Source organism: Ovis canadensis, chromosome 17 (genome assembly GCF_042477335.2).
Source record: "Ovis canadensis isolate MfBH-ARS-UI-01 breed Bighorn chromosome 17, ARS-UI_OviCan_v2, whole genome shotgun sequence".
NCBI classification, from domain to species: Eukaryota; Metazoa; Chordata; class Mammalia; order Artiodactyla; family Bovidae; genus Ovis; species Ovis canadensis.
Window position 1 is genome coordinate 25,113,790 of NC_091261.1, and position 14,537 is coordinate 25,128,326.

General features: G+C 38.7%; 1 non-coding gene across 1 annotated transcript; it reads right to left on the reverse strand.

Annotated features, from left to right (window-relative positions):
- Positions 1-385: 385 nt before the first annotated feature.
- LOC138422993 (U6 spliceosomal RNA) lies at positions 386-492 on the reverse strand. The gene has a single exon (XR_011250100.1). It is a non-coding gene; the product is annotated as a U6 spliceosomal RNA (small nuclear RNA).
- Positions 493-14,537: the final 14,045 nt, after the last annotated feature.

Below are 14,537 nucleotides of genomic sequence, written 5' to 3' on the forward strand. Positions count from 1 at the left end.
TCTGACTGGTGTGAAGTGGTACCTCATTGTGGTTTTGATTTGCATTTCTCTAATAATGAGTGATGTTGAGCATCTTTTCATGTGTTTGTTAGCCATCCGTATGTCTTCTTTGGAGAAATGTCTATTTAGTTCTTTGGCCCATTTTTTGATTGGGTCGTTTATTTTTCTGGAGTTGAGCTGCATAAGTTGCTTGTATATTTTTGAGATTAGTTGTTTGTCAGTTGCTTCATTTGCTATTATTTTCTCCCATTCAGATGGCTGTCTTTTCACCTTGCTTATATTTTCCTTTGTTGTGCAGAAGCTTTTAATTTTAATTAGATCTCATTTGTTTATTTTTGCTTTTATTTCCAGCATTCTGGGAGGTGGATCATAGAGGATCCTGCTGAAAAATATGGAACGCTTCACGAATTTGCGTGTCATCCTTGCGCAGGGGCCATGCTAATCTTCTCTGTATCGTTCCAATTTTAGTATATGTGCTGCCGAAGCGAGCACTGAAGTGACCAAAATATTTTTATCATTTGTGATATAGGGAAGCAAAAATTGCTGTTCCAAAATGTGTCTCTTTGGCATGAAGATTATTTAAGCTGATTTTTTTTAAGAAACAGAAGCCTCTGGAAGTCTTGCTTTTTACCTCCTCCATAGTTGTCTAAAGAATTTAGATAAAGGATAGAGCTATCTCCAGAGATATTTGAAAAGAATTCAGACTAGGTGTGGTCCATAAAGATCAGAGTTCTTTCTGTATACCATTTTCTTTATATGGCCCAGGAAAATTTATTTACCTGACATCTGCTTTTCCATCTCCATGCAGTTGCCTTCTTCCTCTCTCAAGTCCCAAAGTCCCACTACCCCTGATATCTTTTTCTTTTCTTCTTAGTTTTTTTTTTTTTTTTTAAAGCCGAAGATGATACTTCAGGTGAGGGTTTCAGCCATTTTGGTGAGTTACTCAATTTTCCTAGGTCCCTCCCATGTATCCATGTTACTAAACTTCTGTTTGATTTTCTCCTGTTCATCTGTCTCATTGTCAATTTAATTCTTAGACCATCCAGAAGAACCCAGAACGGTAGAGGAAATTTTCTTCCTCTCTGACAGAGATGAAGGAAAATGTTGTGAGTTTTGTTACAGAATTTACTGTAAAGAACTCGCTTAATAAAATTTTAATGGGCAAGAAGGGGGTACAATGATTTGTTTATATTCCAGTTTTTCTTTAATAGCTAAACATATTTGCAAAGAAAAAGGCTAAAAATTCATAAGCTAAGTAGTCACCTAAAATTTTTAAAAGAGAAAAACAGAGTAAGCCCAAATGACATAGAAGAAAGAAAATAATAATGATATGAGCATGATTAAAGAAATAGAAATTAAAAAGTAATATAAGATCGACTAAATAAAAAGCTAATTGTTAGATGGAAAATCCTAATAAAATAACTTTTTCTAAGACTGAGTAAATAAAGAGAAAGCACAAATAATATTAGGCATTAAATAACAGGCATCACTACATGTAAAGCAAAAGCTTAAGAAGAGAATGTTATAAACAGACATGTTAATGATTGAAAAAGAGCTGAAATACTTTTCTAGAAAATAGATTCAAAAGAAATTATAAAACCTATAAAGACTTCTACACACCAAAACACTGAATGAACATTCACATATTGACACACAACAGTGGCAGGCTTTTTCTTTTTTCTGTCGAAACAAATGCCATGATTCTTAGAGCATCAGATATTTCCAAACCAATTGACATGTTTGTGTCTCAACTAATGGCAGTCTTCTCTGAACCTTTTATAGCTGAATTTTATGAAGCTTTTAAGGAAAATAATAATCCCAATCTTAAAAGACATGTTTATTAACATATACAAGAGTAGAAGAGGGTGTGCCCCTCAATTCCTTTCAGGAGGCCAGGTAATTGTGCTACCCCAAAAAAGTAGCATGAAAAAGGATAGGTAAAGGCTAATCTTATTTATGAACAAAGTTACAATAATCTATATATAATATTCCTAAAGTAAATCTACCACTGAATTAAGAAAAGAAATATCTTAAACAAGCAAGAGTCATCTCACAAATGTAAGGATGATTCACTAACTGAAATTTTCACCATAATCACAAGTGAAGCAAGGTTAAAACTCAGGACAATAGCCCTTGTGTCCTGTATTGCTGCTGTAAAGAAATCACCACAAATTTACTGTCTTCAAATAATACAAATTTAGTGTCTTATGGTTCTGGAAGTCAGAAGTCCAGAGTCAGTCTCAGTGTGCTAAAATCCAGGTGCTGATAGGGCTGCATTTGTTCTGGAGTCTTTAGAGGAAAATTCATTCCCTTTCTTTTTCTAGCTTCTGGGAGCTGCTCACATTCTTATGGTCTTATGGTCTCATCTATCTTCAAAGCCAGCAGTGTAACCTATTTCAATCTCTTTCTCACTCACCCTAATGCTCCTAACTCCCTTTTATAGGGATCAGCGTGATTGCATCTAATTCACTCAGCTATTTCAGAACATTTTCCCCGTCTCAAAATTCTTTTTTTTTTTCTTTTTAATTGAGGAATTGTTGCTTTACAATATTAGTCTCTGCTGTACAACACAGTGAATCAGCCGTGTGTAGACATATATCTCATCCCTCTTGAACTCCACCCCCACTCCCATCCCACCCCTCCAGGTCACCACAGAGCACCAAGCTGAGCTCCCGGTGCAGCACAGCAGCTTCGCACCAGCTCTCTATTTCACACATGGCAGTGTATATATTGTCAGTGTTACTCTAAATTTGTTCCACTCCCCCTTCCTGCCCCTTCACCTGTGTCTACACGTCTGTTCTGTACATCTGCGTCTCTATTCCTGCCCTGCAAATAGGTTAATCTGTACCATTTTTCTGCAAAGTACCTTTTATTATATAAAACAAAATGTTCACGGGATCTGGGGTTTAGAATGAAGCTATCTATTAGGCGTTATTCTTCACTCTACTACACCTTAGAAAAATAATTTGATAAAACTTAACATGTGTTCATGATTTTAAAATAAACAACAATGATAAAAAAAAAACTCAGCAGTAGAAATAGAAAGAACTGTATCTTTAGGAACATTTTTGTTTTTCAAGATCAGGAACTATGTAAGAATTCTCAATATTGTGCTGGAGGTCTGAACCAATGAAATAGATATAATAATGAAATAAATAGTAAAATACTTTATTTATATTTATACTATATTTATAAATAGTAAAATACTAGAAATAAAGAAAAAAAACTGTTGATGAAGAAATTTCCACCAGAGAGAACTAAAGAATATCTCTGTTCAGTTGCTCAGTCCTGTCTGACTCTTTGCAGCCCCATGGACTACAGCATGCCAGGCTTCCATGTCCATTACCAACTCCCGGGGCTTGCTCAAACTCCTGTCCATCGAGCCGGTGATGCCATCCAACCATCTAATCTTCTGTCACCCCCTTCTCCTCCTGCCTTCAATCTTTCCCAGCATCAGGGTGTTTTCCAGTGAGTCAGCTCCTCCCATCAGGTGGCCAAAATATTGGAGTTTCACCTTCAGCATCAGTCCTTCCAGTGAATATTCAGGATTTATTTCCTTTAGGATGGACTGGTTGAATCTCCTTGCAGTCCAAGGGACTCTCAAGAATCTTCTCCAACACCACAGTTCAAAAGCATCAATTCTTTGGTGCTCATCTTTCTTCATAGTCCAACTCACATCCATACATGACCACTGGAAAAACCATAGCCTTGACTAGACGGACCTTTGTTGGCTAAGTAATGTCTCTGCTTTTAAATATGCTGTCTAGGTTGGTCATAGCTTTTCTTCCAAGGAGCAAGCATCTTTTAATTTCATGTCTATAGTGAGTTCACTGTATCCTTTTTTTCCCTATCTATTTGCCATGAAATGATGGGACCAGATGTCATGATCTTCATTTTTGAATGTTGAGTTTTAAGTCAGATTTTTCACTCTCCTCTTTCACTTTCATCAAGAGGCTCTTTAGTTCCTCTTCACTTTCTGCCATAAGGGTGGTATCAGTTTCTGCGTATCTGAGGTTATTGATATTTCTCCTGGCAATCTTGATTCCAGCTTGTGCTTCATCCAGCCTGGCTTTTTGCATGATGCACTCTCTCTGCATGTAAATAAGCAGGGTGATGGTATACAGCTTTGATGTATTCCTTTCCCAGTTTGGAACCAGTCCATTGTTCCATGTCTGGCTCTGACTATTGCTTCTTGATCTGCATACATGTTTCTCAGGAGGCAGATCAGGAGGTCTGGTATTCCCATCTCTTTAAGAATTTTCAACAGTTGATTGTGATCTACACAGTCAAAGTCTTTGGTGTAAACAATAACAGATAACTATTAGACCTAATGAGAAAATCTGCAAAGTTCCTGAATACAGATAAATTTGCTCTTGTTCCTATACATCAGCAGTAAGCAAATAGAATATACAAGACATAATTTTTAAAGTTCATTCAATCCCTACCTCATGTCATACACAAATATGAATTCTAAGTAGATAAAGGACATATATTTAACACAAAACTGTGAAACTTTTCAAAGGCAATATGAGAAATTAGGTTTGTAATATTGGAATAGGGAAGGAGTTCCTAAATAGGATACAAAAAAATGCAACCTACAGAGCAAAAGACTAAATTTATTCACTTTATATGATGAACTTCTCCATCAAAAGACACTTGAAGGGAGCATAAAAAGTCATAGTGGGAAGATAATTTTCAGTATCTTCAATATCAGATATAACTGAAACAGGATTAATATTCAGAATACAGAGTGATTTCCTAGAAATCAACAAAAACGAGGGATGCAGTTTTGAAAAATAAGCAAATTTTTAAACAGGCATATCACAAAAGAGAAGATCAAAAGGCCAATATACTTATGAAAAGGTGCTTAGCTCAGTAGAATTAAAGAACTACAAATAAAACTGCAATCAGATACCATCCGATACTTAACAAATGAGCAAAAATGAAAAAGCCTTATGCTAAGTGTTATCATTAATATGGAGTAGCAGAAATTCTCAGTGTTGGCATCTAAAATGATACACTACTTAATAACAGTTTTCAGTTTAAACATAAGTAGACACTGTTATTCAGCAGTTCCACTCCTACGCATAGACTTGATAAAAACTGGTACAGTTCCCTGAAGATATACATATAACACTGTTCATACCAGCAGTTTCTGTATAATAGCCCCAAACTAAAAACAACCAAAATGGCCATCTACAATAGAAGAGACAAAATTTAGAACGTTCACTCTTGGAAATACTCCACAGCTATGACAGTTATTGAACAACCATCACATGTATCAATATGGTTCAGTTGAAAAACATGATTTTGACTGAATGAAGTATAGAGAATACATACAGCATAATTTTATCTCATTGAGTTGAAAACCATCAAAACCTGATCAGTATATTGTTCACAGATACGTAAATAGGTGATAGCACCGTAAAGAAAAACACTGAATGGCTAACACAAAAGTTACGATAGAATTTATAACTATGAAAGATGAAGGGAGAAAGATCACGGAGGTAAGATTCCACATGCGATTCCGGTTAAGTCTTGGTTCTTGTGGGGAAGGAGGTAGATGGTTTTTTTTATATTGCTGTTTTTAGTGTTCAACATCTACCATATTTCACATGTTTTCTGTTTGATATAAATATATATTTCTTCCTTTGTTTCTTTCATATCCACACCTACACTCAAGGAACTCCATTCATGTTCGCAATAAAAACTAAAAATTACTTAGGAGTAAATCTGCAGAAGCACGTGTAACTCTTATGGAGAGAATTTTGAAACTTTCTTGAAGGGCATACAGTGAGAAAATGAGCCACCGTGGCACTGGGACTCAGTTTGGTGAGTGAAAAGATGGTGATTCTTCTCAAGTTAATTTTACCTTTATGCATTTTCTTTGTTTTTCTTTTGGTGGGCTTTTGATAAGCTGACCATAAACTCTGTGGAAAGGTAAAGGACCTAGACTTGCCAATATAAATGGAGGTACAGGATAAGGAACGAACTGGGAGAGAAGCATTGGCATATATACCCTACCGTGTGTAAAATAGATAGCTAGTGGGAAGCTGCTGTATAGCACCGGGAGCTCAGTTTGGTGCTCTGTGATGGCCCAGAGAGGTGGGATGTGGGGGTCATAGGGAGGCTCAAGAGGGATGGGATATATGTGTACGTATAGCTGATTCACTTGTTGTACAGCAGAAACTAACACAACGTTGTAAAACAATTACACTCCAATAATGAAAATAAAATGAATTAAAAATTAAAAAAAAATCACACAACATGTGTTGATATATTTTGTTTCTTAAAAAAGAAAAAAAGACTGGGGAATGAAGAAATCGAGATAACATTTGTAGACAAGCCTTTTGAAAAAGCCATACAGAAGAGCAGGAACACAATTTGTCAGTACTTGCTCTGGTACACAGAAATGTTTCAGCTCATGGATCAGCTGGTTCCTGTGAAATTGAGACATAGCTTATGACACAGATAATCAAGCTCAGGCATTTCCAGCCTTGCCTAGTCATGAGAATTGCCTCAGATGGTTGTAAAACTGCAGATTCCTTTGCCACATTCTAGCCCCACGGAATCAGACTCTCCAAAGGAGGATCCTGGGAACCTATATTTTTAATAGCCTGCCCAGGTGATTCTTCTGATCTGGCATGGTTGTATAACACTGAGAACTTCTTTAAAGAATAATTGTTGTTAGAAAGAAACAAGTGATAAAACACAGTTGTAAAAATTTATACATAATTTTAAAGTAATAGCAATCGTTTTAAGTAGTCATATATGGATGGGATCATTCCAGTAGTCATGTATGGATGTGAGAGTTGGACCATAAAGAAGACTGAGCACTGAAGAATTGATGCTTTCAAACTGTGATGTTGAAGGCTCTTGAGAGTCCCTTGGACTGTAAGGAGATCCAACCAGTCCATCCTGAAGGAAATCAGTCCTGAATATTCATTGGAAGGACTGATGCTGAAGCTGAAACTCCAATACTTTGGCCACCTGATGGGAAGAAATGACTCACTGGAAAGACCCTGATTCTGGGAAAGATTGCAGGCAGGAGGACAGGCGGATGACTGAGGATGAGATGGCTGGATGGCATCACCGACTTGATGGATATTAGTTTGGGGAAACTCCGGGAGATGAGGAAAGACATGGAAGCCTGGCATGCTGCAGCCCATGGGGTTGCAAAGAGATGGACCTGAATGAGCAACTGAACAGTAAATCATTAGGAAAAAATATAATTCTCATCAAGGAGAATTATTTCTGCAGAAGTTTGAAACTTGCTTTAGTTACTAAGAGACTCTTTGAGGAGAATGTTTTATAACTGTGTCTAACTTGACAAAATAAGAAATGTGCAGATCTTTAGAGGAGCAGTAAATATTTAATCCATTTACTTAGACTCTCCAATTAGGAGACCATTGGATTAGTTATGTTTTTCTTTTCTACATTTTTATGGAAGGAGGTGTAAGACAAATTTTGGTTTGTGGTTCTGCCCAACAAAATTTGTTATTCTTCTGCATTTGTTGCATTCTAGGCAGAAGCTGGTCTAGGATGTGGCAAAATTTATAATTGGTAGGTTTCTCACTCTTCTGAATTCTCACAGCCCTCCATTTGTGCCTTTCGTTAGAGAGTGTTTTTGATTATTTTCTCAGCTACACAAATAACATGTGAATGTAGTCTCATTATAACTGATTCAAGTAATTCAAAATTAATTAATAATTAATACTTACTAGATGAATTCTATGTGCCTGCTTGGCGTGGGTTTTGATGGGTTTCCTAATTGAATTCTCAGAATTCTGACAATTTTATGAATTATGCACAATAATTATTTCACAGGAGGAGAATCCTGGATTTGTACATTTGGAAGGCAGCAGGATCAGAACTTGACCCCATGTAATTTGACTTCGAAGCCTGTTACATACTCTGAATTTCTCTTCAGTCTACTCGTCAGCAGTGCGTGGAGACAGGCCTCCATGGACCCTGTGCTACCGCTTTCTCTCCCCACCATGGATACTAGCTGTCAGATATCACCATCCTTGCAGCTTTTTGGTCAGGTATGAATATTTCTGTAGGATAGACTCTATGAAATGAAATTGCTTATAAAACTATATGAACAACTTTACTTGATCCTGCTAATTTGTATTCAACTGGCCAAACAATTCATTTGGGGTTTTCCATAAGACGTTACTTACAGAATACTTCAAATACTTTTTAAAAAAAATTTAATTGAAGGATAATAGCTTTACAACCGGAGAAGGTAATGGCAACCCTCTCCAGTACTCTTGCCTGGAAAATCTCATGGATGGAGGAGCCTGGTAGGCTACAGTCCATGGGGTCACTAAGAGTCAGACACAATCGAGTGACTTCACTTTCACTTTTCACTTTGATGCCTTGGAGAAGGAAATGGCAACCTACTCCAGTGTTCTTCCCTGGAGAATCCCAGGGATGGGGGAGCCTGGTTGGCTGCTACCTATGGGGTCACACAGAGTCGGACACGACTGAAGCAACTTAGCAGCAGCAGCAGCAGCTTTACAACATTGTGTTGATGTCTTCTGTACAGCATGAATCAGTTATAAGTACACATATGTCCCCTCTCTCTCGAGCCTCGGTCCCATCCATCCCCATCCCGCTCATCTAGGTCGTCACGGCGCACTGAGCTGAGCTCCCTCTGCTGTATGGCTGCTTCGCATTAGCTGGCTGTTCTACACATGGTAATATATATGTGTCAATGCTCCTCTCTCAGTTTGTTCCACCCTCTACTTTCCCCGTTGTGTCCACAAGCCCATTCTCTGTGTCTGCATCTCTATTCCTGCCCTGCAAGTAGGTTGATCAGTACCATTTTTCTAGATTCCATATATCAGTTCAGTTCAGTGACTCAGTCGTGTCTGACTCTTTGTGGCCCCATGGCAGCATGCCAGGCTTTTGCAGTATGAAAAGGCAAAAAGATTCCATATATAGGCATTAATACACAATCGAATACTTTTAGTACTTCAAAAGTTCTGTGAAGTTTATACTCCCAAACTTCACGACATGCCCATTTTTCTGTATCCTCACCAGCACTTGATATTACACATCTCGGTAAATTTTTGCCAATCATATAAATTATATTTAATTCTCTTCCTTTCCTTTTTTGTATTTTTTGTTCATGCTATATGTCTACTTGCTAGGGCAGTGGCTACCATAGAGGAAGACTCAATAAACACTGGTTGAATGAGTGGAAGAATGAATGTGTTGGTTATCGGTATCTCTTTTATAGTTTGTCAGCTCATCTCTTTTGCCCATTTTTATATTGGGTTATTTTCCTTCTTCTTATGCTTAATTAGAACTTTTTATACTTTTTATTCTCAATAATGATCGTTTATTATATTCTGCAAATGTTTTTTCTCTTCTATTGCTTGTTTTTAACTTTATTCATGGTGAAATTTTTATTCAGAAGATCTTATTTTTAGAATATTAAATTTTGGCATCTTTTCTCTTTATGCTTGGAAAGACCTTTTCTGTTTTTTAAGATTAGTTTTTTTTTTTTTTTTTTAATCTTTTGGCTATGCCTTGCAGCATGTGGGATCTTAGTTCCATAACCAGGGATCAAAACCACATCCCCTGCAATGTAAGTGTTGAGTCTTAACCACTGGGCCAGCTGGGGAGTCCTGGAAAGGCCTTTTCTAGAAGCAAAGATTATAAGAATGTTCTAATAGAAATTTTGCTAATACATGTATAGTTTTGCTTTATGATTCTTAGATTCATCTGATGTGTTTTAATGTGTTTCTATGTTCAGATAAGGTATTTCTTTAAATTTTTCTAGGTAACAGTCAATAGGTAGTCCTTTCTTCTGTTGGGATTTGAAGTATGATCTTTTACATAATTAAATTTACATATACTCATGGAACTATTTCTAGACTCCCTCTCATGGAATTCCTAACTTTTAAATTTTTATGTAATTGTTTATCTTTGGATGTTATATATATATTTGGGGGAAAAAACTAATTTTCTTGAATACAGGGATTCCACCTCATTTATTATTCATTTTTAAAATGCTTTATAGGCTCTAGGGCAATTTCTAAAATGTGACATGCTCTCAGTGAACATTTATTGGGTGAATCATAGAAGTAGTTGAGGAAGTTGGAGATTGTAGGAATTGTGTCTTTAAAAAAAAAAAAAAAACAACTCAGGCATCATCTGTTCCCTGGTTGGGTCAGGGAGGAGGATTCTGATAGACAGAAGTCTATTGACTGATAAGAGAGGCCATGAAAAGCTTGCCATGCACCTGAAATTCTATCCCTTTGCCATAGCACTATTTTCAGAAGATTCCTGTTTGAATCTACAGTTGTTACTTGGCAAATAGAAAAACTGACATGTCACCGCAGCATGGGAAAAAGATATTCCACCCTTTCTGCTGCCTCAGGCAGACCTAAAGCTATTTTGTTACTAAAATGTCCCTACCCTTCCTTTCTTTCCAGAAGGCACACCATAGTCAATAGATCTGATAAGCTGAAATGAAACTTGCAGCAGGCTTCTCCCTCTGGCTCTGGCACTGTGGGATGAGGCTAGCTTATGGTCAGTGGGTCAGTCCTTCTGATTATCTCCTGTATCATCCCTTTGCTGCAGAGTATGACTTTCTGAGAGTGATTTTCTAGGAACTCAACGAAAAAGACCTTGCCGCCAATGGGGAGGACAAATCAGGAAGAAAGGTATAGACATTCAGCATAGAGTCAGACAAACTTGAACGATGCCTTAAAAAAAGTTTCATATATTTTTCTACCTGTTTGAATACTTTGTTTAAATTACCCTCCCTCCCATTTGTATGGGGCTTCCCAGGTGGCTCAGCAGTAAAGAATCCACCTCCCAGTGTAGGAGATGCAGGACGTGGGTTGGATCCCTGGGTCAGGAAAATCCCCTGGAGAAGGGAATGGCTACCCACCTCCAGTATTCTTGTCTGAGAAATCCCAACAACAGAGGAGGCTGGAGGGCTACAGTCCATAGAGTCACAAAGAATCAGACGTGACTGAGGCACTGAGCATGCTCATCCCCATGTGTATTCTTCTCTTTGAATTGGCAAAGCTGAACTTTTTGCATGAAGAAGTCTATGTGTCTTGAGTTTTAAACTGTTTTTCTTCATCTCAAGCTAAGCTTCTTTCTTCCTCAGTTAAAGGAGAATCTGTCCTCTGGCTTCCAGCTTTCACTGAATGAAAACTTTTATTTTCTTTCTTCCTTCTTCCCTCCCTCTCCCCCCAACCCCCACCCCTTCTGCACCCCAGCCCCATCTCTCTCCTTCTGGTTTTTTTCCTTGTTGTTTTTTGTTTTATTTTATCCTAGGCCTTCTTTCTGTCAAGTATTGCCCCTCATATCCCATGGTCTTCCTTGAGGAGAGCAGTGTGCTCAGTCGCTTCAGTCGTGTCCAGCTCTTTGTGACTCCACGGACTGTAGCCAGCCAGGCTCCTCTGTCCCTGGCATTCTCCATGCAAGAATACTGGAGTGGATTGCCATTTCTTACTCCAGAGAATCTTCCCGACCTAGGGATCGAACCCAGGTCTCCTGTGTTTCCTGCATTTCAGGCGGATTCTTTACCCACTGAGCCACGAGGGAAGTCCTGACCCTCCCAGGGGAGAGCAGAGGCATACCTAATTCATCACTGTCACTTGTGATTTAATTCTTGTGTGACAACTTCTAAGGTTGTAAGCATGTGTCAGTTTTATTTAAAACTTGCCGTAGGGAGAAGACTCCTAAGAAAGCCAATCCAAAGATTTACTCTTGGTAGAGACATCTTCTGGGGAAATAAGTGGTTAAGTAATCATTGTTAAATTAGATTTCTTAAAAAAAAGCATGTCTACTTAGAGATCATTAGGCTTATTGCAAGATGACTATTAGCTGAGTGATGTTACTCAGATTTCTCAAAAGGAGTTTGAATCTCATTATCATCTGTCATAAAATTGCTCCAGCATTTTATCATGAATACCAACTATTCCCCAGAAGGTGCTGCTAATAACATCACACCCCAGAATTCTGCCCCAGCTCAGTATGTGGTATTTTTCTTTCTCGGTCTTTTTTTTTACCCCCACAGAAAAATTATTTTAAAAGAACTGCCTTGGTTAAGAGAAGATTTATCTGTATGCATTTTTATCCTATGTGTATTAATTGAGTTTGTCACTTTTTAAATTTTTACAAATAGTGGAAATTAGACATAGGTTTAATTTGCACCATCAACATAGGCAATATTTGCACTTCCATTGTTAATATTCCATTTAGCCCTCTGTCTAATGAATATTTCTGAAATAAAGATACATCTTACAACTGAACACACACACTCAGGAAAGTAATTATTAAGCTGACTGTGTGTCTTAAATAAGCTTAAAAAATACCTATACTATTACACAACTCAGCACATGTAGCTTTAGAGCATTAACTTCCTGAGAGTAGGATATTTTTGTTTCTTGGTCTGTTTTAAACCCTTTATTATGTGGTATACAACAGAAGGGTGGGATAATACAGTTTAGTCCCATTCTGTGGGAGGCAAGAAGCTCGCACTGTTTGTTGACTCCAGTGAGAAATCCAGGGGAGAGACTTTTTAACCCCTGTCTCCTCCAGGAGTAAGGGCTTTCCTGGTGGTTCAGCAGTGAAGAATCTGGCTACAGTGCAGGAGACTTGCAGGAGATACAGGTTCTGTCCTTTGGTCAAGAAGATCCCCTGGAGAAAGGAATGGCAACCCACTCCAGTATTCTTACCTGGAGAATCCCATGGACCAAGGAACCTGGCGGGCTACAGTCCACGGGGTTGTAAAGAGTCAGGCACAACTGAGCACATAGCACGTGCACCCCCGAGCATGTGTGGGAAACAGGGAAGGCTGTGCAGTCAGATCCAGATAGTAGTCCTTTCCCTAAATTGGTGATTGCCTTGTTGCTTGGGAGGCTCTTCTCACGATGGAGATTTCCCCATCCCTGTCTTGGGTCTTATATAGTTACTAATTCTTTTCAGTCTTTTTCTGGTTAAGGTTGCCTGGGTATGCTTCTAATCCATGTACATGTAAGAAGGAAAATTGCCCTCATCAGTCTAGCCTTGTGGTAAAAGCATGTATAGTAAAAATCAAGTTTGTACCAAAAATATTGGCTGTTCATAGCGCTTCTAAGCCCTACTGTTATTCTGCTAAAGGCATCTCTGTCTCTTTTCTCCTGTTTGAATTATATTACAACACGTCCCCTTCTGTAATCCCCTTTCACACAAACCAGGCACTGAAGGAAAGCGATGAAGGCTGACTGAAAACCCGGCAGAGCTGCATATTGTACACATCATAGAACTTCACGTGGCGTTTGACACATACTTAGTACTGGCACCATTTTGCCGGTGGTAGGCAGTGCGCGCTGGTGAGATGGGGCTTTTCAGCATCTCACTACTGCCATGGACTAATCCTTGACCTCCCAGTTCTAGAAATGGGACTCTTTCAGCATATTCAGCTGTTCCATGGCTGACTCATGTTGCCTCAGTTCTCCTGATGTAGATAGATAAGCCAAAATGTGATCTTACTGACTTATTAATATGATGGAGGCTAAGTAAACCTGTTATATAGTAACTGGGATGCTCACTATGGTCTCGGGGCACCCTCCTTCCTAAGTTCTGAGGATGTGGAAAACTGGACTGTAGCTTGTGTACATGGAATCAGAACTAGGAGCATAGACAATATACTGTGTGTTGGCGGGCTGGTGGGTGGGGAGGGGTAATCTAACCTTTAGAAAATAAAAATAAAATATCACTAGCCCACAGCAGAGGGAGAACCTTTACTGATTGCAATTGACCAAAGTAATTAGTGTCAGTGACAGAATTGGAAGTAAGGAGATGAAAAGGGATTTAAAAGGGAGTTCACTTTACAATTGTAAGAAAAATGGTAACCTAAGTTTTAATAGTGATGGAAATCCAGGCATCCAGGACTTCTCCAAGAGCCCAAAAGAGAAGAATTATCAGTTTGCAATCAGTTCAGTTCAGTTTAGTCGCTCAGTTGTGTCTGACTCTTTGCGACCCCGTGGACTGCAGCACGCCAGGCCTCCCTGTCCATCACCAACTACTGGAGTTTATTCAGACTCATGTCCATTGAGTCAGTGATGCCATCCAGCCATCTCATCCTGTTGTCCCCTTCTCCTGCCCTCAATCTTTCCCAGCATCAGGGTCTTTTCCAGTGAGTCAGTTCTTCACATCAGGTGGCCAAAGTACTGGAGTTTCAGCTTCAGCATCAGTCCTTCCAATGAATATTCAGGGCTGATTTCCTTTAGGATGGACTGGTTGGATCTCCTTGCAGTCCAAGGGACTCTCAAGGGTCTTCTCCAACACCACAGTTCACAATCATCAATTCTTTGGTGCTCAGCTTTCTTTTCTTTTTTTGTAAGCCTTATTCATTTTATTTTACTTTTCAAGAATCACAAATAGGACTGCTGCTGCTGCTGCTGCTGCTAAGTCACGTCAGTCATGTCTGACTCTGTGTGACCCCATAGACGGAAGCCCACCAGGCTCCTTTGTCCCTGGGATTCTCCAGGCAAGAACACTGGAGTGGGTTGCCATTTCCT